The 25,030-nt window shown below is 41.4% G+C and overlaps 1 protein-coding gene across 2 annotated transcripts in view; it reads right to left on the bottom strand.

The window, feature by feature from the left end:
• The window catches only part of LOC101556179 (ubiquitin carboxyl-terminal hydrolase 10-like), a 157,036-nt gene that overhangs the window by 64,891 nt on the left and 67,115 nt on the right, over positions 1–25,030 (bottom strand). The window contains exon 1 of one of the 2 annotated variants that reach the window (XM_055120222.1): positions 19,667–19,677. The exons of the other annotated variant lie outside the window; for it this stretch is intronic. The gene's annotated coding sequence lies outside the window, so the exon portion shown is untranslated. Of the gene's footprint in view, positions 1–19,666; positions 19,678–25,030 lie in introns of those variants that run through there. 2 annotated transcript variants of the gene reach the window in all.

Raw genomic sequence — 25,030 nt, 5'->3', positions numbered from 1 at the left:
TAAATATTCTCTAAACTGCATTTTATTTTTGATGGTACATTTTGTATGTCATCAAGAAAGTAATCTATATGAATAAATGCATTTAAAAAATCACACATATAGAATGAAGGGTTCAAAAACTTGACTGCACATTAAATCATATATATAACTCTCTAATGAAGATCTTGTAGCTTGTACCAAAAAATTCAGAACGATGGGAACTAGAGCCTAGATCATCTGTTTTAAATTAATTCAGGAGATTACAATATGCACCCAAATTTGAAAATCAATGATATAAATCATTCTGATTTTTACTTTTAAAACCCAGCAGTGTCAGCCCGGGCTGGAGCCCGGGCTCTGGCCGAGTTTCGACCCGGGTGCCCATGCCTCTGCACAGCCGGTGGATGTTGGAACGAGCAGGAACCAGAGACAGCTTTAGGATTTGGGGTTCCAGCAAGTGCTTGCAACCATGTATGGAGACTGTGAACTAAGCTTTTGCTACATGCTGTTCCAGGAAGGGAAATGATTCATTTTCCAACTTAAATCTCCGTGGACTTAATTACTATAATACAGAAATTGTAAACCGCGCGGCCACTACTGCGGCCGCATGACTTTTTATCTCTTCATTCTCATCAGTGGAAAACTTATTATCAAATATTTCCTTGTTAATAGAGCTGTATTCTTGGGGGATAAATTCCAACAAAAATAGTGAGTCTGTTCTGAAACTCCAACAACAATAGTGAGTTGTGTGTTGAAATCTGGAATGTAATCAAGGTAAAGAGAAAAGGAAGTGAAATTATCAGTCACGCACGGGGGTGGGGAGGTTTGGGGGGTGAGGGGTGGGATGTATACTTTTTTTTGTTTTTGTTTTTGTTTTGTTTTTGTTTTTATTGGTGGTGGAATATGGGCACTGGTGAAGGGATGGGTGTTTGAGCATTGTATAACTGAGATATAAGCCTGAGAACTTTGTAACTTTCCACTTGGTGATTCAATAAAATAAATTAAAAAAAACCCAGCAGTATGTTTTTAATCTATCTCCAAGTTTATCTAGTCCAGAGATCAGGAAATATTTTCTAAAAGATCATATGCTAAATATTTTCATATTAACATGCTAAAGAGTCTCTGCTGCAGGCCCTCTCTGCTATTGTAGTGTGAAAAAAACTATAGACAATTCATACACAAATGGAGATGACTATGGTCCAATTTGGATTTTATTTACAAAAAAAATAAGGTGTGCGAGATTTGGCACAAAGATCATTGTTTGTTAACTACTTTGCTTCTAACTGTTCATCTTCATAGATTACAATGGCCACATTTTAAAAAATTTTCTATAAGTTAGAGGTTTTTTCTCTTATTTTAAAAAATTTTATTAGTGAATCACCGTGAGATACAGTTACAGACTTACAAACTTTCGGACTTGCATTTCAGTCATATAATGGGAGAGTACCCATCCCTCCACCAGTGCCAATTTTCCACCACCAATGGTCCCAGCATCCCTCCCACCAACCTTACCACGTCCCCTCCACCCGACCCCGCCTCAGTGTCAGGGTATTCCCTTTTGCTCTCTCTCCTTTTGGGTGCTGTGGTTTGCAGTAGAGATATTAAGTGGCCATCATGTCCGGTCTATAGTCTGGTCTCTTATACAACAGAGAGGGCCTACAGCAGAGACTCTATAGCATGTTAATATGAAAATATTTAGCATATAATCTTTTAAGAAAATATTTCCTGATCTCTGGACTAGACAAACTTGGAGATAGATTAAAGACATAGCACTGGATTTTAAAAGACCAGACATTATAACGAGTCTTTCAGTCTGCATCTCCCATCACGAGCGGGCCCTCCTAGCACCCTTTACTTGGTGGTCCCTTCTCTATCTGAGCTTCCTTTTTCCCCAGCATGCGAGGCTGGCTTCTAAACTGTGGAGTAATCCTCCTGCTACTTATCTCTACTGTTCTTGGATGTTAGCCTCCCATTCTGTTATATTCCACAAATGAGTGCAATCTTTCTATTTCTGTCCCTCTCTTTCTGACTCATTTCACTTAACATTATGCTCTCCATGTTAATCCACTTATATACAAATTTCTTGACTTCATCTTTTCTAACAGCTGCATAGTATTCCATTGTGTAGATGTACCAAACTTTCTTTAACCAGTCATCTGTTCTCGGGCACTTGGGTTTTTTCCAGATTCTGGCTATTAAAAACAGTGCTGTAATGAATATACAAGTGCAGATATCATTTCTACTATACTTTTTTTTGCATCTCCTGGATATATTCCCAGAAGTGGTACTGCTGGGTCAAATGGGAGCTCAATTTCTAATTTTTTGAGAAGTGTCATACTGTTTTCCAAAAGGGCTGAATCAGTTGGCAGTCCCACCAGCAGAGAAGGAGAATGCTTTTCTCCCCACATCCATGCCAACACTGGTTACTTTTGTTCTTTTGGATGTGGCCAGTCTCTGTGGTGTGAGATGGTATCTCATTGTTGTTTTGATCTGCATCTCCCTGATGATTAGTGACGAAGAGCATTTTTTCATGTGTCTTTTGGCCATTCGGATTTCTTCTTTGAGAAAGTTTCTGTTCATTTCATTGCCCCACTTTCTGATGGGATTGGATGTTTTCTTTTTGTGGAGTTCAACCAGTGCCTTGTAAGTCCTTGATATCAACCCCTTATCAGATGGGTATTGAGTGAATATCCTTTCCCATTCTGTATTCTCTGTTTGTGTTCTGGTCACTGTAGCTTTTGAGGTGCATAAGCTTCTCAGCTTAAGGTAGTCCCATTTGTTTATCTCTGTTTCCACTTGCTTGGCCAATGGTGTGTCAGCTTTAAAGATACCTTTAGCTTCAATACCTTGGAGAGTTTTGCCGACCTTGTCTTCAATGTACCGGATGGATTATGGTCTGATGTTGAGGTCTTTAAACCATTTTGATCTGACTTTTGTGCATGGTGTTAGGTAGAGGTCTGAGCCCATATTTTTGCATGTAGCTGTCCAGTTTGCCAGCACCATTTGTTAAAGAGGCTTTCCTTGCTCCACGTCACATTTCTTGCTCCCTTATCAAATATTAGATGGTTATATATTTGAGGGTGTGTTCAGGATATTCAAACCTGTTCCATTGGTCTGTGGTTCTGCCTTTGTTCCAGTACCATGATGTTTTAATTATTACCGCTTTGTAGTAGAGTTTGAGGTTGGGGAAGGTGATGCCTCCCATCTTCTTTTTCCCAAGAATTGCTTTAGCTATTCGTGGGGGCTTATTGTTCCATATGAATTTCAGGAGTGTTTGCGCCATTTCTTTGAAGAATGTCATGGGTATCCTTATAGGAATCACATAGAATTTGTACAATGCTTTGGGGTATATTGCCATTTTGACAATGCTAATTCTCCCAATCCATGAGCAGGGGATATCTTTCCATTTCCTCGTGTCCTCAGAGGTTAGTTTGCATTTAACTTTTTATTGACACTTGTGATATTGCAATGAACACATATTCATGTCTATCTCTCCGTATCTATATGCTGCTGTTAGAGTGGGCATTTAAACAGACTGGGGTGGGATCAGGTAGTTAATTAAATTTTAGGGAATACTGCAGGTCTCCAGGAGTACTGACACCATTTCGGAAACTTCCCAGAACATGGGATCCCAAGCCATGGCCTAAATACTAGGCATTTAGTCTAAACAGATAAGACCACCTGGTGCCAGGACTTTCCGGAAATAGAAATGGAAGCAATAGAGCAGAGGGAAATGATGCCCTTTGCTTTGTTCTACTGTACATCTCACACTCAGTGAACTCACTCTCCAGTCAGGTAGTAAAGCTATCAAACTGGCGCTCCCCCTAACCCTTTGTCTTCCCTTTTCCACTGTAGCCACCATTACATACACTTCTGCCATATTCATCCACACTTTCATTCATACTTCACTGCTTCTTTGGGAGAGTCACATTTCTTATTATTCACCTAGACTTCCACACATTTCCTGTAAGTAAATGGGGTTTTTTTTGTTGTTGTTTTTTAATTTAATTTATTTATTTTATTGAGTCACCATGTGGAAAGTTACAAAGCTTTCAGGCTTATGTCTCAGTTATACAATGCTTGAACACCTGTCCCTTCACCAGTGCACATATTCCACCACCAAAAACCCCAATATACCTCCCACCCTCCACCCCACCCCCCTGCATAGCTGATACATTTCACTTCACTTTCTCTTTACCTTGATTACATTCCATATTTCAACACAAAACTTACTATTGTTGTTGGAGTTTCCCTCCCAAAAACAGCCCTGCTGACAAGGAAGCATTTGATAATTAGTTTTCCATTGCTGAGAATGAAGAGATATGAAGAGATATGTTTAGGAGTTCTGGATTTTAGTATTTTAGTAACTAAGTCGAGGGAGATTTATGTTAGGAATTGGATCATTTCCCTTCCTGGGGCAGCGTGGGGCTATGGCTTAGTTCACAGTCTAGGGACATTGCTGCAAGCAGCTGCTGGTATCAAAAGTAGTCTAGCTGGCCTCCGGATTGTGGTCGATCAGCAGCAGAGTAGACACACAAACGTGTGACCACCCTGGTCGCATCTCGGCGGAGAGCACTCTGGCACCTTTTTTTTTTAATCAGGAGTTTGTTTTGAATCTTTGTCTCACTGACACACTAACTACTGATCTTGAAAGAAAATCAGATATTTCATGGGGCTGGAGAAATAGTACACTGGGTAGGGTGCTTGTCTTGCAGGCAGCTGACCCGGGTATGATCCCTGGGAACCCACATGTTCCCTCAAGCACAACCAGGAGTGATTCCTCAGCGCAAAGCCAGGAGTAAGCTTTTAGCATCTCTGGATGTGACCCCCCAAATATTTTTTTTTCTTTTTGGGTCACACCTGGTGATGCTCAGGGGATCATATGGGATGCTGGGAATCGAACCCAGGTTGGTCGCGTGCAAGGCAAACGCCCTACCTGCTGTGCTATTGCTACAGCCCCGTCCCCCAAAATAATTTTTAAAAGAAAATCATGTGTCTTTATTTTTCCCTTGAGATCTCATGGGAGTGTACAGCCTCCTTTTCCTCTTCCTTCTCCTCTTCTGAGTTCTTTGGTCTTGGTGACATTTCCTCTTATTATTTCTGTTTTTTTTTCATTAATCCTTTCTTTAATTACCCCAAATTGTAGAGTTTGTGTTCTTCCCTGAGAAGGGCAAATGATTCTTATACCTGTTCCTATGCAGAGGAATCTCTCAAAGCTGTAAACAACCTCCTCTCTCTGTCGGATCTCCTGAAATAAATATTTTAGCCTTGTTCTTCTCTTCCTGACAGACTGACCAGCCTGAGACACTGAACCAAACATTTAAGAACTCTGCTAATTCCGTGTCAGAACACCTCACATTGTACTTTCTCCACAACCACCCTGAGGCCTGAGAGGTTACAGACTTGTTAAGGGGAAGTTTTTCTGGAGGTCTTTCAATGAAAGTTCCTCTTCAGGATCTTTATATGTACAGCTTACCTCCCCAACTATACTGTATTCTATATTATATCAGAGGAAGAAGCAATCAATCTGTTGAATGTTAAAGGATTGGTAATTTTGAGAGATGACACATCCATGAAGAAGCTAAGCAAGTCTCAGTACATTAACTGACAGAGACATTAGCGTAGGTCAAATCAATCCTGTTGTGAAACAGAGTTGTCATTTTGGACAAGGTTTATAAGCTGTGACTTGTGTGTCATAAATGGTTGAGTAGAATAGGAACTAGAAGGAGCAGATTAGTGTGGTCTCAGCTTAAAGGGGAAAGGCTCCAAGAAGTAGGTGATATTTGAGTTAAGACATGCAAGAAGATTGCACAGTAGCATGAAAATTAACTGCAACTGAAAGCTTAGTAAATTCCAACCACTAGTCAAAATGCTTTTCATTAACTCACATGACATTTGATTCTCAGTTGTAACCTCATTCTACTGTTTAGGTAACTGAGACATAAAAAGCAATATAAATATGTAGCTTGGAGTAGGAATAACTGTGATATGAATCCAATTAGCACATCTCAATCATTTTATTTGACACTATACATAGATAATATTCTGTAAAAGGCAAGAGATTATTTTCTCCAGACTGTCTATGAACATGTTTTAAGTACAAGTGGAACAAAAGTGAACTGTGATACATATCAGATAGGCAAAGATGATTTGGGAGATAGAAATGTGTAATATTTGGCATCATATGCCAAGAATTGGAAGAATTCAACCATATGTCCTCAGCCAAGGCCAGTAAGATATTCGAACTAAGTGACACAATAGCCATAAGAGTCGCACGTACTTCTTGTGATGGGAGAAATACAACTTGTAAAATAATGTGGGTGTAATCCAACTACATGTGAATATACTTGGGTAGAATTCATTCAAAATTGGGTTATATTATGCTAGATTTTGACATTAAGACTTTATATGTATGTATATATAGTTTCCCTTTACCCATTATTTATGCATGTAACATTGTTTATACATGCAATACATATAATTTTATACTCACCATTGAAAATTTTTGTTTATATACTGTTTACATATATAAACAATATGGTTGTCATACTATAACAACTAAATTGGATATTATGCCTATCAATCACTGTATGCCTTCCAATAAGGAGGCTAGAAGGAGGGATCCTATCTCATGACAGGCAGACATGTGAAATTCTAGACCATCTTGTATGTGGGCTTCTATGGACAATTACTTTCAGTGTTACTTTCCCTTGTGACCAAACATGGTGACGCTCTTTTCTACCTGTTGAACTATAAGTTTTACTTAATTTAATTCTTATGTTGACACAGCCTGACAAGTTACCCGTGGCGTATTCGATATGCCTAAAACAGTAACAACAAGTCTCATAATGGAGACGTTACTGGTGCCTGCTCAAGCGAATCAGTGAACAACGGGACGATAGTGCTACAGTGGAGTGCAATTCTTATTTTCTGTCTTAAGGGTGATTTGGAGACAATGGGTGGATGGTTTGACACTTGTCTCACAGACTGCTGCATTGCAACTTGGCTTTATGCTTTACAGAAGAGTCCAATGGGTCTACCTGATATTTTTGTTGGTTTCATGTAAATCTTGTTTTCTTGGCCTTTTGGGTCACATCTGGCGATGCTCAGGGGTTACTCCTTGCTTTGAGCTCAGGAATTAGTCCTGGTGGTGCTCGGGGGACCATATGGGATGCTGGGGATTGAACCTGGGTCGGCTAGGTGCAAGGCAAATGCCCTACCCACTGTACTATCTCTCCAGCCCCCAAGTTTCATGTGAATCTTGAACCCTTTCTGCTGTGTGTTAACATTTGAGGTGTTCAGGTCTTGAAAATGAGGGCAGGTATGAAGCAGGAGGGCCCAGGACAACAAGGTGCCTTGGGGGCTGCACAGAAGTGATTCTCTTATTGACATTATTGGCGTGAGTAATATCAATGGAATTGATTTTCGTGGGATCACTTCTTAGTGACAAGATTTTTAATTTTACATGTTCATCCTCATGTATTCAGTTCAAGTTTGCTCTCGGCTGTGTGGAAATGTTCTTTCACTGGTTTTCTTTGAATTTCCACTGGTACAAATTAGAGTTACTTTATACTTTCATTTTTTTTTTGGCTTTTTGGGTCACACCCAGCGATGCTCAGGGTCACTCCTGGCTTTGCATTCAGGAATTACTCCTGGTGGTGCTTGGGGGTCCATATGGGATGATGGGAATCGAACCCGGGTCAGCCGCATGCAAGCCAAACGCCCCACCTGCTATGCTATCACTCCAGCCCCTTATACTTTCAATTTTATATGATAAATTAATTCCCATAAACTCTAGAGTAGAATTATTCATTAAACATTTTGATTTAAATGTTTGAGCGTGGTCTAGTTATTCAAAGCATAGCTCATTGGTTTAGCTGAGTCCTTGTTATTTTACCATATTAAATACTGATGATAATGTGTCCTCTTCTGACTTGACAGTTTGGAATTTTATTCGCAGAAGAAATCCGGGTTTGCTTTTATTTTACTTGGTGCAATGTGGGTCTGGTCTGTTCATAATATTTTTGATTTTAAAAAGCCTTCATTAACTTCTACAAATAAGGAAAAAAAATGTGTGTTTGTACCTCTTATTTTAAGATTTACTACTTCAAGGTGCAAACTCACCTAAACTTTCATTCACTTATCATTATGCTATCATAAATCAATAAAACACATCAAAATGTGTTTGTATTGACTTTTCTAGACTTGGGAAGGTGGTATTGAGATGTAAACAGCATATGGCTCAGTTCTTGTGTTTTAGGACAGTGATAAGGAGGAAGTGCTGAGCAGAGGCCACTGCTGGGCATTATTTCAATTTCAGTTTTCACCACAATCTTGCATGTCACATTATTCATTTAAGATTATTCATTTCAGTGGTTTCTTTAATCTTCTTCATACTTCCCCTTGGAAAAGCCTGCCAATCTATCCTTTAATAAACGAGATTAATAGTAAAAGTAAATGCTCTTGTTTTTTGGGTATTGGTGATAAGTACAAAATTTTAGTTTTTAACCATAAATACAATTTAATATACACTTATTCTTTTAATTTTATGGGTCCCTATTTATACGTTTTATCCCTCTAAAAGTAATTATTTCTACAGTTTGACTTAGAGACAATCCCTGGCCCAGGTTGGTGAAGACTAGAGTTGACAATTGTTCTCCACTCCTCTCCCATTGTGTCCCCAGCCATTTGGCATCATGGGTTGACCATTCGACCGTGACAAGTGCAGGCATTTATGGTTAGAAATGAGCAATGCTCAACTCTTGATATTTGTATCTATATTGCATAATAATGTGTGTACATGAACAGAATTAATGTAAAACTCTTGCTTGATGAAAAATATGAGGACCACAAACACTAATATTAACCCAATATTTGATTAGCAGTAAAACACAAGTAGTGTTCCTATAAAATAGGGAGGGTTGAGCATGCTTGCTAACCCTTTCTTTCTCATTTTGTGTTTTTGCTGGTTCTTTCTTTCTTTAAAAAATTTATTTTTAAATGTAGAAAAAAGGGGCAACTGTTTATATAATTCTAGGACTAATATTAATTAGATAACAAAGTTGCAATATTAATATCAATAAATCTAGAAAATAAATTTATGTGAACATTGTTATATCAGATTGCAGGGTTGGAAAGTCCTTGTCTAAAAATTTATTAAGCTTTTTGTTGTATCAGGAGGTCTTTTTTTTTTCTCATGGTGATTCAATATATATATATATTTTTTATAATTTATTTATTTTTAATTAGAGAGTCACCGTGAGGGTACAGTTACAGATTTATACACTTTTGTGCTTATACTTCCCTCATACAAAGTTCGGGAACCCATTCCTTCACCAGTGCCCATTCTCCACCACCCGTAAACCCAGCGTCCCTCCCACCCTCCCCAATCCCATCTCCCCCCCACCCCACCCTGCCACTGTGGCAGGGCATTCCCTTCTGTTCTCTCTCTCTAATTAGCTGTTGTGGTTTGCAATAAAGGTGTTGAGTGGCCGCTGTGCTCAGTCTCTAGCCCTCATTCAGCCCGCAACTCCCTTCCCCCACATGGCCTTCGACTACAATGTAGTTGGTGATCGCTTCTCTGAGTTGCCCTTTCCCCGGAACGTGAGGCCAGCCTCGAAGCCATGGGGTCAACCTCCTGTGTATCAGGAGGTCTTGGGTGACTGTGTATGTGGCTGTGTGGTCAAGCCTTTTCCAGATCTATGGTCTGGGCCAAAGATTCAACAAGGCAGCAGACGTGGGTGGTGGATGGGACTGCTGGAGCTTCTGGAAGTTCAGGGGTGAGGTAGGCGAGAGGCTACCCACCCTGACTCCAAAAAAAAAAAACACCCCACCAGAGTGCTCAGTCTGGGCACCAGTACTTCAAACTATTCGGAGATTGGTGTCTCTGCAGAGAATATTTGCGAGATGATGGAGTCGAGCCCTTTGTGTAGCTGGAAGTAGTGGGGATGAGAGCTGCTGCCAGAGCCTTTGGTGGGTATTCTGCCCACCTGCCTTCCATGGCAGCTCGGGGTTTTCATTTTTCTTGTTATTTCTTGTTATTTTACTTTTCCTTTATTAACTCATGCTGAAATGATTTAATCATTCCACATGTCAGTGGATCATTGATGTTCTCTAAATATAATATCCTACATTTTATTTGGATAACAGGAAAACTGTTTATTTATATTTGATTTTGAAGTTTTTTGTTTCAATTATTGGCAGGAATGCAATGAGAAATTGGGATGCTTTTTACCCACAATACTCCTGACTTTTTAGCCAGTTATTGAGATGATTAACAGTGCATAATTGTTTAATTATGCCCCCGCACCTGGCTATCTTTACCGGGGTCCCTCGGAGGGGGGTGGGTTGAGTTTCCCTCCCTATTCCGAGCAGAGCCCCAGCAGCTGAAGACCTCCAGAACTCAGCCACAGCCATGCTAAAGGCCGCTCACTCTTCACATGCTTGGACGAGCCTCATGCATGAAGGAACCGGCAGAGAAACCCAGGTGTGCGGGGGCCCGGGGCTGAGATCTCCAGACTTGCTCAGATCGGGACTGGACCTCCTCCACCCAGATCCCCCATTTTCCAGTAGCTAAGTAGACACACTCACAAACTGCTCCCGGCGCCGTGTAATCCCATCAATGGCCAAGATCTAGAGACTATAAAACGAGTGATCTCTTATTGTCTAGTTCTCCCTCTCAGAGAACCCAGCAAGCTACCGAGAGTACCCTGCCTGCATGGCAGAGCCTGGCAAGCTCCCCATGGCGTATTACATATGCCAAAAACAGTAACAATTATGGGTCTCATTCCCCTGACCCTGAAAGAGCCTCCAATGCAGCACCGTTGGGAAGGACGAGTAAAGAGAGGCTGCTAAAATCTCAGAGCTACGACGAATGGAGACGTTATTGGCACCAGCTCGAGCAAATTGGTGAACAAACAGGATGACAGTGACAGTGACAGATTTGGTTTAATTAGATGAATCACAGTATATTTTTAATGAATCAACATGGTCTCTGATAGCAGTTTATATTTTAGCTTTCTTAATATTTGGCCTACTCTGTTGGGTAAATCAGGCACCTACCTCCATGAGTCTTCAAGTCAGATACTTCTCTAGAAATTATGATCAACTCTTTACCCCTAGACAAGTTTCATTGCAGTACCATGATTTAATAGTCCAGTACCCGAATATTCAAGGCCAAGGAAAGCAGGGGCCGGGAGGACTTATCAATGGCTGGAATCTACCACAAGTGTGTGTGTGCACCAGGTAAGTAAGATAGAGAAGGGTCCGGTATGACAATGATAGTTGGGAATGATGATGCTGGACAAAAACTGAGTATTGAAAGTAGGTAAAAGGATATATATAAGAACCTTTCAGCATCTGTATTGCAAACCACAGTGCTCAAAAAGAGAGGGAGAAGAAGAGAGAAAGGGATGGAGAGGGAGAGGGAGAGGGTGACAGAGAGAGAGAAAAGTGTCTGCCGTAGGAGTGGGCTTTGGGGCGTTGGGGGTGATGGGAGGAAAGTTGGGGGCATTGGCGTTGGGACATGCACACTGGTGGATGGATGGGTGCTGGAACACTGCATAACTGAAACCTAATCATAAACAGCTTTGTAATGGTCTATCTCACAGGGATTCAACTAAAAAAATGATAAAAATTGCCATCTTGGTTCTGTAATGAGAAAAGGGAGCAACAGGAACTGACTGTGCAAATGAACTAGAAAAGAACCAGGTGCTCCCCAGCCTCCATTTTCTTTCCCAGTACTATTATACAAAATGGTTTGGAAACCCCTTCCCTGAGTTTCTGTGACAAGGATTGTGAGCTTGCTACATTTTGTACAAGAAATTTCTCCAGTTTCTGATTTGAGTTCCTCTGTCCACTGTGGAAGTCTGTTACTGACACATTAGCTTGATTTCTGTGGCACATTTGAAAACAGTCTGTGGTGGATATTTTAGCATCAATATTTTTATTCTGTTTGAAATTTCTGGCAGAAACAGGTAGTATCAAGATGGACTGGACTGTCAAGACAAACTTCAGGAATGCAGAGGTTGTGGAGTGCTTCTCAGGTGTTGTTTGTATTAGCATGATGCCACTGATCTGAAGATATTTTAAAGCATTTCTTTAATGAAAAGCACGAAGATAAGGCCCAAAGATCTGAGAGGCTGTGGGAAAGTTACTGGAGTAGAGCATCCCTTCTGTTATTAGGCATTTATTTGGAAGGCCTCCAAGAGACAGAAAATAAACACTAAAGTACGGCACTGGGAATCCTTTTTGTACTACACCCTGTTTTCTTTGCCTTCGGCGTGGTGGATCTCAGACTGTGCTTCAGCCAGTCTGCAGTGTCTAAAGCTAAAGTCTCCTGGCTCTTTTTTCTTATCAGCTTCGACCTCAGCGTCTTCTTTTGTAAGTTGGGATCCATGTCAGGGTAGTATGGGTGTCATGAGATTCTTGGTGAAGTGCAGCGCCAAGGTAGTCCTTAAGTGATGGCTTTCATCGTCTGAAGCTACAGGTTTCTATTATTTGATTTATTTATTATCTTATTTATAAGATAAAATATTATTATTTGGTTTCTATTATTGACAGAAATGCAATGAGAAACGGGGCACTGTTTAATGACACTAAACCTAACTTTTTTTCAGGGAGTTGCCTAGATTATTAACAGTGCATAATTGTGCATGAAATGTTATTTCCAAAGTAAGTGAAAATCTCAAAATCTACTCTATGTTAGCAGATGCTCACTTTTATTCATCTATTACGATTATGCTTATGATGCTTGATTTATCATTTTCCCTACAGTCTTGCAGAGAGAAAAATGTATAAGCCCTTAAAGCTGTGACATAATTCCATCTCATTGTTGCTTTCTTTTTAGGTATCAGGAGTTTATTTCTGGAGCTCCTTCACCATCCTCTTTGAGGCTGCTTCTTTTTAATCTGCTGTGAAGAGAGAGGCAAGCCAGGACTTTAGGTTCCGGGCCATGTTCTGCTCTGGTCAACTCGGATCCCTCATGTAAATGCTCATGTAGTGACACACTCAAGACCTGTAAGAACTTCCTGGGCCATGTGCTCTGGTCAGGCCAGAACATGCCTGTGATCACAACTACAAGATCTCCTCTTTACCATTTTTTGTACAGGGATTTTGTACAGTCACTTACATATGGTGACCAACTCATGGTATTTCAGATGAATGTTTTGAGAATGTTTTGGGGGAAGAAGTATTTAAGCTAAATGTGCGGTACTGTATAATGTTCTCTGGGAGCTTTCCAAGCATTAGTTTCAAGAGGTAAATCAGGACATAATACTTTGCTATTAGCACAGATGTCCTTCCGAGTTGGCATTGCAGAATCTAAAAATCATAGCACTCACATTCAAATTCCACCTTTCTATATGGTGGAATATATCTATGAGGCTTACAAACTAAGCCTCTAGATTTTACTCAGCATTTGCCACTTATCTATCAGCTCAGGCTTGGGCTAAATTCTTGGATATGGAATACTTTGTTAATTTCCTCTCCAGTGAAAACTGTAGATTTGTACCAATTATAAAACATTTATCCAGACACATTCCTTCACTGAGGAATGTGATAGTTAACATCAGAGCTCATTTGCTCTTCCAAACAAACATGGCATGCCTTCTTTTGCACATATATGCACATGTAAAGCCCTCTGCCTATCACATTCCTCTGTGATATCTTTCGAGGGAGACTGGGGGAAAACTTCCATAAATCCTTGAGTGGGCAACTGTGGTGAGGACTGACAGTTCAAGAAGCAGTTACATGGCAGCACATTCCAAAAGGATGTGCTTCTCAATCTGACAGTCTGGAATTGTGGCTCATAGGGAAAGGGAAGGTGACACTGTCGTCAGAATGGAAGCCGGGACCTGGCTCTTGTTTCTTTGCCAGGAGTTCACTCTCAGCCTCCCTATCTCTTAGTCTCATGATAACTGTTTTCAGTGTATATACCTACTGCAGTGAAATGGCAATATTCTGTAATTTCTTTCTTTGGTGGGTGGGGGTGCACACCTGGCAGTGCTCAGGGATTACTCCTGGTTCTGAGCTCAGGGATCACTTCTGGTGGGCTCAGAGGACCATCTGGGTTGCCAGGAATCTAATCAGGATTGGCCATGTACAAGGGAAACACTCTACCTGCTGTTCTATCTCCCTGGAATCACATGCTGTAATTTCTGATGTAAATTCAGTGTCTCTTTCCAGGTTCTGTGAGAAATTCTTTGCTTTTTAAAATTTTATTGAAGCAGTTACAAAAAAAGGAAATATTGACTGAGTCTAGTATTACATGAATCCTAGTTAATTCCTATTTCTTCTGCGTATTATCAGGATATTCTCCACATTTTCAAGCAAAATCTAACTTAAACTGGCCACTTAAGAGTAAACTAGCAGAGCGCTGTATAATCCATGTAATAAAGCCGAATGTTTCATCACATGTACCAATAAATCCACAGGGCTACTGAATCCACTCCTCTTTTACAGAATTTATTTTACAGCTAATAAACTAAACAACATTTTTTAAAAAACATATCTCTCTAACAAGATAAAATGAAGACAAAATCACTCATCTCACTGGAAACAAGGTACTCCAATCATAGTCTTTAAACACTGCACTTTAACTTTCATAATTTGACCATGCATTCAGGAAATAACCCGCAGACTAGTTTTAACAAATCAAAGAATCTCTCAACTTGATAAAAACTGTTTAAATAAGTACAAGTTTTAGGAGCATGTCTCGAACTATGAATATCTAAGAACCATAAACGTCAAATACTTTTGTTTCAGAATATCCACTTGCACAGAGGTGTATCTACCTGGACTTTATGATCCCGTATCTCGAGCACCCCAGGAATAACTTTTATGGGAAGAACAATGCAGCAATGCGTCCCTGCCACTGAAATGCACACATCCTAACCACAGGCACAGCAATGCAAGAACTTGGTATAACAAATTAGAAAGTTACAGGAAAAATGGGAGAAAATATGGGTTCTGAGAGGCACACTTGATGGTAGAGAGATAGATGAATTACAAGTTGATGTGGAAGAGGTGAAGGGAGTCATATGCATCAGATCAAAATCTGTAGAGAAGTGGAAGGAACCAGAGATATGTTACTGGGGACCATTGCTATAGCCATTGTGGAATTGTCCCCTCAAGTGTTTTGATTGTTGAAACACTGGTGACTTTTCTCTTGCTGAGCAATATGAAAGGTTTGTATCTCTTCAGAATCAGGTAAATGAGCTACCAAGTTTCTATTAGATACAACAAGGTCAGTTGTGAGATACGGAGAGATAACAGGGTACTATAATAACCCCAAAATTGTGAAATAATGACCTGCTATATGTATTTCTACATATCTGATTCCTTTATTTCTCTCTACTTGCTGTCAACTGTAGAGTATACTCTTGAAACCCATTTTTTGTATGGATATATGTGGCTCGCACTTTTTTGTTTTGGGGCCATGCCTGGCAGAACTCAGGGAATACACCTGGCTCTGCACTCAGAAATTACTCCTGGTGGTCAGGGGACTGTATGGAGTGCTAAGACACAAACCTGGGTTGGTGGGATGCAAGACAAGCACCCTTCCTGTACTATCATTATGGTCATTCTGAGGCTCAAATGTTAGATCATTCTCTGTCTTCAAGAGAGCTGAAGCAACAAAAATAGCCTCACATCGAATCTTTCACAAAACCCATAGCTCTAAAGTTATTTCTTGCTCCCCCAAATCCAGGCCCTTCTTTCCCCTAAACTAGTGTTCATCCACACTTTCTATCTTATAGACAACTCAAACTTGTTGGTAAATGAATTTTTCCCTGTTTTGTTCTGCTTCTTTATTCTGGTCTGCTTTATCTCTCACTACTCAGCTGAGAGCAAAGAGGAATCAGGGGACTCTGCTCCTGCAAGAAGATAAAAATCCCTTAAACACCATCATGTAGCAACCAGAAAGTCTTATCTTGCTGCATACCAGCAAAACCCCTTACCAAGAACCTTCCAAAGTTATTGCTTTTTATGCACGGTGCAAACAAAGCTCAGGTGCAGATAAACACCAGAAAAAGCTGCAAAAATGACCCCATGCTTGGGACCAGAGAGACAGTACAGGTGGCAGTGCACTTGCCTTGCATGTGGTCAAACTGAGTTTGATCCCCTACATCCATATGATCCCCAAGTCCCACCATGAGTGATCCCTGAGTACCACCAAGTATGCCCCTCAACAAAAATAAATAAACCAAACAAAAAAATGACCCCAGCTTGCAGAATCACTGCTGGAATGCTGCTGGTTATGGCGAGAAGTTGTAACTATTTGGACAGTACATGATAACATTTTAGGCTGTTCAGTCATTAGGGTTCTACAGACATGTTCCTTAAATCCTTTGTTATGACACCAGGGAGTGAGTTTGGGGGAATTCTTTCACCAGGCTGCTTTCTTGTGCTCAGAAAGAGACCTTCCCTCAATACACTTTGGCTTCTCACACATTTCTATTTTGGGGGAGCCAAGGAAACACACATCTCTATTCCATCCAGACCACAGAGCCATCACATTTTGGCTCCCCTAACTGTGTGTATTCCATCACATCACACAACAGCCTCTGCACATGAGCTCCTGCCTTGTACACCCATGCTTTTTAGTTTATCTTCACTGCTTCTTGAGAAGATGCCACATCAGTATCATGTACCTAGCAGTGAACTTTCTCTTTTTCATTAAAAAATTATTTCAACACAGGGAATTACAAAGTTGGTCATAATACAGTTGTTTCAGGCATTCAGGCTAGCTCCACACCAATCCCACTATCACTGTGACCTTCCCTCTACCAGTGTCCCAAGTTTCCCACCCATCCCCTGGCATTTTTGTGCCTGATCCCGTAGCAGCCCCCCCCCAATTGCTTCCTGTCGTGTTGCTTATTACAACAAAATAGCAAGTGGAGTTCCCTTAACGGGCACAAAAATTTGCTTCATGTTGCATATTACAACAAAATGGCAAATTGAATTATCAGAAAACACAAATACAAGCTAATTTCTGAAAACTGTATCTCACAATGGTATTACTAAAGCCATTGTCTGAGAATTTACTGAGCTAGTCGGTGCTGGTTGAGCCTTTTCTGTTCTGTTTTCACTTGTTGAGCTTTGTGGGCTTTTACATAACTTTCCCATCAAATTTGAAGTGCTAAAAAAATCTGCAGTGCTCCTATTAGGCTGCCAGTACTGTGAAATGTGAAGAAGGTGCCTGGAACTGTGGCTGCTGGGCCTCTCTGGAAGGGAAGGGTGTCAGCCCTCACCCATTTCAAGAAGGTCTCTGTCTTCAGTCTGGAAATGGATCTACCTGGTGCAATTTGGCAGCTTGGCAGTTTTTTTTCAGGAATGCACTTCTTGTAAAAGTCGATCCCCTTTTTCTGATGACATGTTTACTACATTGACACCTAAATGATAGGTCTGAAGAGACAACTTGATCTGCTTATTCTAGAATTCTTGAACTCTAAAAGGAATAACCTGTATGAAATTTAGGGTATGTGTTCCAGGAAGGGAGATGGGGCTTCATAGATTATGTGGCTCTTACTGGTATCCTCATTGTACTGACAAGGAAACCAAGACACAAAAACAAATGCATTGGGTTCCCCATTTACTCAGAACCCAACTCTGACCAAAGTCCAGTAGGAAGGTATACAGTCGTTTTCAGAAATCATTTGGGCTCCATGTGGGGACCTATTCATTCATCAGTCTGCCACGTGCTGGATTCTGTGCTAGGAACTGTGATGTCCATTTCATGCCTAAGGGGAAATGAGAGACAGTGCTCTGAGAGTTCTGGGGTGTTCGCAGGAGCTAGCTCCTGCCAGTGGGATCCATACCAGTGGGATCTCTGCTGCTCCCCAGCTGCTTGGGAATTCCTTGGCCTGGTGCTTGGTCTCACTGTTCAACAGATGAAGGAGTGCCCCACGGGTATGTTTCCCTGATACATAGAGAATGCTTGCCATGTGCTGGGCTCTTAACGGAGGAAAAGACAACCTTTACCTCACTTGGGCTAAAAGTCATTTAGAGCTTTCCCACCTTAAACTATTAATAATAGGCTCCCAATCCCTTGGCCTCAATCTGAATGAATTCTGTGGCAACCTCCATATTCCAGAAGTCCCAATACAATCAAACCCCTGCCTTATGTCTACTGAAAAAACATACACGCTGGGTTTCTTTCCTCCATCCTGTTCCCCTCACTTGTCTGCACAGTCCTCTCACTTCTTTAGACACCTCAACAAGAATTTCCAACTCAGGAATGGCTTGTGGGAAATCAATTTAAAGTAGTAAGTAACACTGGTGATGAGTATGATGTTGGGATTGTGGTGCATGAAAAACTGTTATCAATAGTATTGTAAACCACAGAAGTTCAATCAATAAAAAATAATTAAGAAATCCAGAGTAAGTAACCCACTGTGCCTTTTATCTCTTCGGGGGTCTCTGTGTGTATGGGGCTACTTAAGCATGAATGCAATGATGGTAGCTGTTAGAAGCCCTTCATCTCTCTCCTCTGCTACCTACTTTCGCTCCAGCCATGCTGCTATGGAATCATCAGACAAGCTCTCACCTCAGAACCTTAGCACTTGATGCACCTCTTATTCCAGGATTCTGCATGATTAATCCCTTTACTTCCTCTAGTTTTCTCATATGTCGCTTTCTGGTGAGACCTTCCCCCACCGTGTACAATGGTGCCCTTTCACATGCATGCTTGCTCTTTGCCACTACCTCCATAGCATCACTTGCTCAAGTCCCAAGATTACCTCTGAACAGCAGACTCCATTCCCTGATTCTACCCAAGCCAGCAGTCCATCAGTGAGTTAGGGCCCATTTATTTTGACTGAAACTCCTACTTGCCACTCCATCCTCACCCTATAATTTCTGCTTTCATCAGCAACAACTCCTCTCTCAAGGCTGCCCCAGATTCTGGTCCTCCCACAAGTAACTCCAAGCTGATGATAAAAAGCTTACTTTTCCTCCTCAACTTCTTGGAAACCTTTAATATTTCCACAAGGCTTGCTACACACCCCCACTGCAAATTTGGCTAGTAATCAAAAGGCAGTCTGTTTCTCCTCATGGACCTGTACTTGACCTGTATTTTGAGCTATGCTTAATTTCGTGACACTGCTCTGATCCACACTCCCTGGCACTAATGATTTGAAGGAAAAGGAGCCAATCTTTGCTGAAAACCGACTAGTTCCCAGACAATAAAACAGGTATTTGTAAGTCCTATTTTCTTTCAACATCCAGTTAAGCATGCTTGGGTCTGGAGATGGAAAGGGGAAAATCAGGGAAAAAACCAATCCTAGTAAAGGCTCCCATTTACACAAAGCCATGGGCTGGAACAATAGCACAGCAGGTAGGGTGTTTGCCTTGCACATGGCCGACCCAGATTCGATTCCTCCACCCCTCTCGGAGAGCCCGGCAAGCTACTGAGAGTATCCCATCCGCACGGCAGAGCCTGGCAAGCTACCTGTGGTGTATTCAATATGCAAAAATAGTCACAATAAGCCTCACAATGGAGACGTTACTGGTGCCCACTCGGGCAGATCAATGAACAACGGGACGACAGTGCTACAGTGCTACACAAAGCCATCAACTAACACTGGTGCGTGTGCATGTGTGTGTGTGTGTGTGTGTATATATATATATATATATATATGATCATAATAAGTGCTTTAAAAAGCATGCACATATTGAAAAGTACACTTACTTTTGAAGAACTGTGATCTTCATGGCCATCTATGATTTATTAATTCCATGCACAAGGGTAAGTGTCAGACAGTTCCAGTGTGAAGTACTTTTTCAAGACGCTAAGTTTCAATAACAGTCACTAATTCTAGTAACTCGAATAAGCCATTGACCATAAAAGTCTCAATGGTAGTTTTGAGTACCGGCCATCCATTGTGTAGCATTACCATGTCACTGCAGCATTCAGCTAAATATGATAAAGAGGAAAACACACAAAACCAGATTAAACACCCAGATGTGGGTGAGACCCCAAAGGACTTCATGCTGGGTTCAGAGACAATTCTAAGACAGACCCAGCCTCACAAACACTGCACTATTGTTTTTTTTTATTGATTGATATTCTGTGGTTTACAATGTTACTAATAATAATGGTCTCGCATGCACATGATTCCAACACCACACCCAGTTCCCAATCCCAAGAACCCCATCACCCTTCCCTCTAAAACCCTACCTCAACTCAGTTCTTTGAATCAGTTCTCCCATTATGTTGCATTTGGCCCTTTGTTGCTACCTTGTTGTTAATCTGTAAATCACATATGTCAAAGAGACCCCACTTTATCTATCCCTCTCCTTCTGACTGATTTCACTCGGCATGATATCTTCTGGATCCATCTATGTTTCTGAAAATTGCATGATTTTGTTCTTTTTTAGAGATGCATAGTATTTCACTGTGTATATGTATCACAGTTTCTTGGTCCATTCTTTTGTAGTTGAGCGTTTGGGTTGTTTCCATATCTCAGCTATTGTACTAAGTGTGGTCATAAACATAGTTGTGCATATATTTTTTGAATTAATGTTTGGTTTGAAGATAGATGCCAAGAAGCGGAATCTTGGAGTTATCTAGTTCTTCTATTCCTATTATTTGGATGGGTCTCCATATTGCTTTCATAGAGACTGAACCAGACAACATTCCCAGCAAAACCACTGTACTATTCCATTGGTATACTATTGAGAGAAAAAAGAACATAAATAAATTTTAAATTAAAAAATTAAGATACCGGGGCTGGAGCGATAGCACAGCGGGGAGGGTGTTTGCCTTGCATGCGGCCGACCCGGGTTCTATTCCCAGCATCCCATATGGTCTCCTGAGCACCGCCAGGAGGAATTCCTGAGTGCAGAGCCAGGAGTAACCCCTGTGCATCGCCGGGTGTGACCCAAAAAAGCCAAAAAAATTAAGATACCTAAAAAAAGAACCACAAGGAAAATCTAGAGTTTAAAGGTGCAGTGGCTTCAGGGCTGCGGTGCCACCAGCAGGTTAACCTGTATGTGTGGGGCGAGTGCATCAGCAGCCTGATGGTGTATTCAGGTTTCCTGATACCCCCAAATTGCCACTGTGCCTCTGGCCAGACCTCAATAACTTGGGACCAAGTTTCCTGAGAAATTAAACGGCCAAAAGTTAGGTATGTGGGAATCACACCCACAAACCAACTCCGGCTGAGTTATAAAAGCTCAAAAAACTATTCAGCATTTGCCTAAAGGGCAGGCTGGGGTGATAGAGGGAAGATTCAAAGTAATGGTCATGGGAAGATGCAAAGGTGGTGGGACTGGTGATGAAATATTGAATGTTCAATTACTGTGAACAACTTTATGAAAAATGTAAAAAAAATTAAAAACAAATTTCAAGTGCAGCTCCTTCTGAGAGAAGGGATGGAATCCAAATAATTTTAAGACAAACTGAGGTAATAGCATGCCTGTACAAACTCAGAGAGCCAGCACCTGTGTAACCTCAGAAAGCCAAAACCTGTGTAACTTCAGAGAGCCATTATGCATGGGCAACCTCAGAGTGCCAGCACCTGTGTAACCTCAGAGATCCAGCAACTGTGACCTCAGAGAGTCAGCATGCATGTGGAACCTCAGAGAGCTAGCATACGTGTACAACTTCAGAGTGCCAGCATGCATGTGCAACCTCAGAGAGCCAGCATGCGTGTGCAACATCAGAGAATCAACAACTGTGTAACCTCAGATAGCCAGCATGTGTGTGCAACCTTAGAGAATCAGCATGACTGTGCAATCTCAGAGAGCCAGCACCTGTGTAACCTCAGAGAGCCAGCATCGTGTGTAACCTCAGAGAGCCAGTATGTGTGTGCAACCACAGAGAATTAGCATGCCTGTGCAACCTCAGAGAGCCAGTACCTGTGTAAACTCAGAGAGCAGCAAGTGTGTGCAACCTCAGAGAGCCAACATGTGTGTGCAACCTCAGACAGCCAGCATGCGTGTATACCTCAGAGAGCAAGCATGTGTGGGCAGTCTCAGAAAACCAGCATGTGTGTGCAACCTCAGAGAACCAGCACCTGTGTAACCTCAGCGAGCCAGCACTTGCGTAACTTAAGAGAGCCAGCACCTGTGTAGTAACTCCGGAGAGTCAGCACCTGTGTAACCTCAGAGAATCATCATACATGTGCCATTCAATACATCTAAGCAACAACCCCCACGACAAAAGGAACTATTAATATAAGAGTAATTTTTAAGTGCGTGTTATAACAAGCAATAAAAACTGAACAATCTTGTGCCTGCTAGGGGGCAGGCTTGGGGATAGGTAGGAAACTGGAGACAATGGTGCAGGGAAGGTCACACTGATGGTGGGATCGGTGTTGGAACACTGAATGCCTCAAACAGCTGCCTTATGATCAACTTTGTAAATCAGAATGTTTAAATAAAGTAAAAAAATAAATACTTCATGGGGAAAAAAAGTTAGGTATTGGAAGCTACACCCACAACCACTTTCAGCTCAGCTATACAAGCTCATTTATTGGCCTTGCTTCAGAGACCTATAAATAAATCTTGAAAGAGATCAAAAGTCACAGTTAATCTCAGATCCGTGAAGGCTGAACAGACAGGGATAAATTGGAGGGGTGCAGCTGCTTGTTCCCACAATCCAAAATTCCTGCCATGTCCCGGCTGGACTCCAACATCTAAGGACAGACCTCACTGAAACATAATCTGCTGAAAATTCAGGAATGTGTGTTTTGTGATTGAAATCTCCAGGATTTCTTGGGGCTGTGATGGGCTACTTCCCCCCACCTCCCTGTACTTCTGGAAGCCTAGGCAGTCCCATCCACACCCTAAAGCTGCCACTCAGTTAAAAAGCTACTCCAAAATAATAATAATAATAATAATAAAAATAAAAAAAATAAAAAAAAATAAAAAGCTACTCCAGCCTTACCTTCCCAATAAAAATACTGAATGCCCTGAACAAACACAATGACCTCTTAGTACCTGTATTACAAATCTTAATGCACAAAAGAAGAGAAAAAGGAGAAAAGTGCCTTTCATAGAGGCAGGCTGGGGCAGCGGGGTGTTGAGGGATGTTAGGAGGAAAATGGTGGACATTGGTGGTGGGAAATGTACACTGGTGGAGGGATGGGTGTTGGATCATTGTATGTCTGAAACCCAATTATAAACAGCTTTGTAATGGTAAACCTCACAGATATTCAATAAAAAATCTAAACTTTTTAATTCCAAGGAAAAATTAAGGTACAGTGACTTACTCTCCCTCCTGGGAGCCATCCCTTGGTTTGTCTCAGTTTGGGTGGAGAGGCTCCTGGATGCTGTTGAGCCTGGGGCTCCCCCTAGTGCCACTCAGAAGATTCTGCAGCTCTAACTGGAGAAGAGAAGAAGAGCAAGGCTGAGTGTGGAAGCTTGAGCAAAGGTTAGAGGGACCAGAACAGGATCAACAGCACTGCCTGAAAGTTTGCTGGCATGGGTAATCTCACCAAGGAGAGAAGTGACAGGTCAGAAATGAGGAAGAATGAGTATATAATAAAATAAGGTGAGACTCTAACCTTATCATCATTATGAAACTATGGGCTGTATTGTGTGGTTTCCATAGACGTTCTTTCTTGGCAATGAGACTACAGCAACACACGTTCTACTTCTCCAAACTGTAAGCTTTTCTTCATTTTATGGGGTGGCTTGGAGAGAATTTGGTACATGGTAATGTCCTTATCTACTTTGACACAAATATCCCATGGTTTTTCAGATCAATTACAGAAGAACACAGCAGCATTAGGGCGCAGTTGTGTACTTTGTTCTTTAGAGAATAATTTGGTGGCTCTTTCAGATCCCTTTATTTTCATATGGGCCTTGTTCTTTCATATTGTGCTGACCTTTTGAGGTGTTCTGATCCTGAATATGAGGAACGGTCTGGTGTGTTTGGCTGTATGTGCGAGGTTCAGTACAGCACAGTGATCTCTGGGTCACACAGACACGACCTTGCCATTAATTCAGTCATAATTGATGGATGTTTTCAAACCACAGAGACTGGCACACATTCAAAAGAACAAAAGCAACCAATGCTGGCGTGGATTTGGGGAAAAAGGGACTCCCCTTCTTTGTTGGTGGGAATGCCGACTGGTCCAGCCTTTCTGGAAAACAATATGGACAGTCCTTCAAAAACTAGAAATTGAGCTTCCATATGACCCCTCAATACCACTTCTGGGAATATATCCCGAGGATGCAAAAGAGCACAGTAGAAATGACATCTGTACCTATATATTCATTGCAGCACTGTTCACAATAGCCAAAATATGGAAACAACCTGAGTGCCCTAAAACAGATGACTGGTTAAAGAAACTTTGGTACATCTACACAATGGAATACTATGTGGCTGTTAGGAAAGATGAAGTCATGAAATTTGCTTATAAATGGATAAACATGGAGAGCATCATGCTAAGTGAAATGAGTCAGAAAGAGAGGGACAGACATAGAGGGACTGCACTCATTTGTGGAGTGTAGGGTAGCATCACATGAGGCTGACACCCAAGGATGGTAGATACAAGGGCCAGGGGGATTGCCCCATAGTTGGAAGCCTGCTTCATGAGCGGAGGGGAGAAGGCATATGGAATAGAGAAGGAATCACTAAGAAAATGATGGCTGGGGGAACCAGTTGGGATGGGAGATGCATGCCGAAAGTAGATAATGGACCAAACATGATGGTCTCTCAGTGTCTGTGTTGCAAGCTATAATGCCCAAAAGTAGAGAGAGAGTATGGGGAATATTGTCTGCCATGGGGGCAGAGGGAGGGAGGGAAAGGGGGGTATACCCAGGATATTGGTGGTGGGGAATGTGCACTGGTGTAGGGATGGGTGTTTGATCATTGTGAGATTGTAAACCAAACATGAAAGCTTGTAACTATCTCACGATGATTCAATAAAATTTTAAAAATTAAAAAAATAATTGATGGATGTTGTGGCTGGGTATTAAATCTTGGTCATGGTTTTTTTTGTGATATAACTCATCAATGGCAGGATTTATATAATTTCCAACTTAAAGGAAAGTCATCCTGGGGCTGGAGGGATATTATAGTGGGAAGGACATGTGACTTGCA

This window comes from Sorex araneus, chromosome X (genome assembly GCF_027595985.1).
Source record: "Sorex araneus isolate mSorAra2 chromosome X, mSorAra2.pri, whole genome shotgun sequence".
Taxonomy (NCBI): Eukaryota; Metazoa; Chordata; class Mammalia; order Eulipotyphla; family Soricidae; genus Sorex; species Sorex araneus.
The sequence above is the reverse complement of the archived record's forward strand: the minus strand, read 5'-3'. Positions and strand labels throughout refer to the sequence as shown.